The sequence below is a fragment of the Arachis ipaensis genome, chromosome B08 (assembly GCF_000816755.2).
Source record: "Arachis ipaensis cultivar K30076 chromosome B08, Araip1.1, whole genome shotgun sequence".
Taxonomy (NCBI): Eukaryota; Viridiplantae; Streptophyta; class Magnoliopsida; order Fabales; family Fabaceae; genus Arachis; species Arachis ipaensis.
Window position 1 is genome coordinate 23,122,437 of NC_029792.2, and position 4,159 is coordinate 23,126,595.

The 4,159-nt window shown below is 33.9% G+C and overlaps 1 long non-coding RNA gene across 1 annotated transcript; it reads left to right on the plus strand.

The window, feature by feature from the left end:
• Window positions 21–1,056, plus strand: LOC107612321. The gene is made up of 2 exons (XR_001613696.2): window positions 21–248; window positions 831–1,056. It is a non-coding gene; the product is annotated as an uncharacterized LOC107612321 (long non-coding RNA).

Sequence of the window (4,159 nt, forward strand, 5' to 3'; positions counted from 1 at the left end):
ATGCTCGCTTCTCGATCCTCTTCTCCATGACGTCGAGTGCTTGTTCGGAACTGTTGGCGATGCCGCCGTGAAGGGCTTCTCCATCGTCGTCTGTTCTCGATTTGTTGGTTCCCATCTCTCTTTTCGAGTTCTCTCTCTATTCGAGGCTCTGAGCTCTCTCTGTCTCTCTCTTTCTCACTACGACGTGTCTCTTTGCTCGGCTGTGGAGTATTCACCGCGCCGTCACCTTCTTTCCTCCCTCGCTACCAGTAAGCACTACTGCCTCAAATTATTTTTGGTTATTTTGTTAATTTTATTTATTCTGATTTTTGAGTTGTTGGCCGTTGATATTTCTGATTCTGTGTTGTTGATGAACATTGTTAATGCTAGAATTTTTTCTGATTCTGAGTTGTTTATGTTAATTCTGAGTTGTTTATGCTGGTTTTTCTGATTCTGAGTTGTTAATTTTGGTTGCTGATTTTCGTTGAATCTGAATTGTTGACGGTGGTATGGTAAAATTGTTTTTCATCATTTCACATCTTTCAGGAGCAAAAATTACATTTCTTTCTTGTACATTTTTTGTTTAAATTTATACTCTTCTTTGAACTTTGAAGTATGTTAGAAAGTGTGTTTCAAATTGTTTTGCATTGAAAATTTCAAGCAAGTTCCTTTGTACTGGGTTGGTCAAAGTTTCTAGTTTCAATGTTGGTGAAAAATTCTCAATGCAAGTGGATAATAATAATAATAACTCTTGCTTTATATCATTTATGATTATGAATATTTAGTTTATTTGTTGTTATTCTTTGTTTTTGTACTGATTTTCCTAATTGATGTGGTTTGAAAATTTGTAGGAGAATGAGAAGGAGAACATCACAAGCAATTGTATTCAACAAATCTGATATTGTTATTGTAGAACATTATAATTTTTATTGTTAATTTTTTTTATTCTATTGATATTTTTTATTTTTATAATTTTTATGAAGAAATTGAAATAATTGTTTGTGGTTGAACATTATTTCTTTGTCATTTAAGTGCATTTTGATTTTTATTAGTTATAAAGATTGATGTTTAAAGTTATTTATGAACTTTTAATTATAAATTATGGATAATTTATTATGTGAAATTATAAAATTTTAAATTTTATTAGTTTAAAAATTATTGAATTTAAATATTTAAAATTATATATTAAAATTTTTTAATAATTTTATTTTATATTCATTATACCGGTTGAACCCCGGTTGAACCTTTGAACCGTTGAACCAGTCACTTGACCGGTTCGATTCTCGCAACCTTGGTACGCATACGTCTGTGCATACGCACAAGTAGAAAAATCAGCAAGTGTGCATACGCACAGGTCCTAATGCGTGACTTCATTAATGAAGCACCTGACTCGCAATTTTGGGGGCCTCTTGGCCCAGTTTTGGAAGCTGAAGGCTGGTTTGAGGTGCTATAGAAGGGGATATCAACACATATAAAGGCATGAGGTTTTAGATGAGTTTTAGGAGGCCTCATTACATATATAGTAGGAGTAGGAGTAGTGTAGAGTAGTGATCTTTTATTTCTCTCTTAGGGTTTTACTTAATTTCCATTATAGCATTTTATAGTTAAGTCTTGATCTTGGATTTTGCTCATCTTCATTGTAAGTACTCTTCAATTTCCTCTTTAATTACAATACTTTTGCTATTGTGTTTTATGGATCAAGTCATTTTGTTAATATATGCAATTTTGCTTTCTTGAATCTTTTGTTTATGAATTTGATGTTTTATGATTCCTATATGCTTGATTGAATGTTTATTGTTGATTTTGTGAATAGTTTGGTTATAGTTTTTATTTTCCTTCGCAATTTTCTATGTTTTGTTTTTATGCCCACAAGGTGTTTGTGAAAATGCCAATTATGGATTTTGAATAGATTTTCACATCTTGAGTTGGGAAATGAGTTCATAGCAGGGACGGATTTATTTATAAGCTAGTGGGAGCAATTGCCCTAGTGAGATTTTAAAAAATAAGTAGTAATTTTGAGTGAAATACCATAATTGCCCCCACTATATAATTAATTTTGCCCCCAGTAGTCCAAAGTTCCAAATTCCTAACGCTTCTTCTTCTCCTTTTCTCTCCAAATTTGAAATTCCTAATTGCTCCAAGCCTCCAGCCTCCACCCTCCAGGCTCTAGAGTTACTGCCGCCAGCCCGCCACTCTACATCTCTGCCAGTCCGTCGACCATCGGTTTCTCCTTGCATCGCCGCCGCACCGCATCTGGTGGTTCTCAAGTTCTGCCTTCTTCTACGTCACTGCTTGACTGCTTGTGATTTGTGTGGTTCTGCCGCTGTTCTTCTTCTGCGTTCCTTCCTTTGGCACTCAGCAGTTCGGCATCTGGTTCTGCTTCTGCGGTTCTACCTTCTTCTTCAGCAAACATCGATCTCTTTTGGACTTCTGGTTCTTCTTTCTTGGGGTACGATCCTCTTCTCTGTTGCTGCTGGCGCCGCACCGCTACTGGGTCGTCTTCCTGGTCTTGGAGTTCAGTCTTGGACTTTGCCTCTTAGTACATAATTAGGATTTGGGAACCCAAATCAACCTTTCAAATTTCAAGAGTGGTAAATACCAAATAATTTTCAAGTTTACTTGTAGGCTGTAACCAATTAATTATAGATTTATAGCATATGTATATTATAAATAAATAATATTTTGGGAGTGGGGTCGTGGAGATTCAGAATAAAGGAAAGGAAATAAGGAATGGTTTGTGTCTTTGTGACTTTGTGTAACATGGCATTGGTTAGGTTAGATGGTATTGTGTTGCCGTGTTGATTTTCTTGTTAATGAGATAATGAGATTATGTTCTTGTTAATGAGCAACTAACCAAATCCATTATATTCATTGAGATAATGAGATTCAAGTTCTGGACAGTTGGAGTGTTAAATTTTTATTAGACTGAATAATAATCAATAGTTACTGACTTAGTTAGCACACCGTCCCTGGTTAGTTGCTTCATTTAGGTTTTTGCTCATTTGCTTCATGGTTTGATAATTGATAATTTGATATAGTTGGTTTAGGAACTATGAATTTGTGATTGAATTTGTTGTGATGATGTAATTTATTTGTTAATTATTTTTGTATATTGAGATATTTTTGTCAATTTGTGTAGAATTGTGAATTAATTTTATTAATTAATTAATTAATTTAGGTTTATAATTTTATTCTATTAGTTGAGACTCGAAAAAATATTGTTTATCTATTAGTGTTTCTTCTTTTGAAGTTAACTTTAGTTTTTTCTGTAGCAACTGCATCAGTTGAAAGAACTTTTTCTGCTATGAACATCATAAAGAGTCGGCTCCGTAATCGTATAGGAGATGAATTTTTAAATGATTGTTTAGTGACATATATAGAAAGAGAGACATTTGATTGTATTGATAATGAAAATATTATTCAATCTTTTCAAAGTATGAAACCTAGAAGAATGGAATTTTAAATTATTTATTATTTTGAATTATTATTTTATTGTTTTAATTTTTTAGTTTAATAATTTGAGGAATAATCATATTTTATAATACTATAGTATAATTATAAAAATTATTATTATATATATTTTGCCCCTACTGATAAAATTTTCTAGATCCGTCACTGGTTCCTAGGATACTAGAGTTATAATGTCCGACATTTAGTGGTAATTTTTGGGTAATTAGTTGACTCTTAATTGACGCTAGATTTTTACTAAGAAATTAGTAAGTTAGCTAGGACTTATGGATTAAGGTCAATTATACTTGCTTGACTTACTCCTCGATGTTAGGGGTTGACGAAGCGAGATTGACTCATTACACACTCACCTCAACACACTCACCCACATAACACACCTTCCAACTATACAACCTTTCTCCCAACCATTGAACCTTCTTTCTCAGCCAAAGATAAAGTTCTCCAACCCTTGCCCCAAGAACAACAAGACCTTCAAGCTTTTTTCCAAGAGCAAGGAGAATTTCGGAAGAAGCAAGGAGAGTTCATGGCAACCATAGCCAAAGCGGTGAACCGCTTGGCCTTACTATGCTCAAGCAATCAAGGCATTCCTTTTGAAGAAAGTAGAGGATCAACTAATGAGTGTAGTAAGGAGGAGAACATGGAGTCTCAAGGGAAAGAAGAGGAGCTAGGACAAGAATTGCAATAAGGGGAGGAAGGTAAAACAAGTGCATCG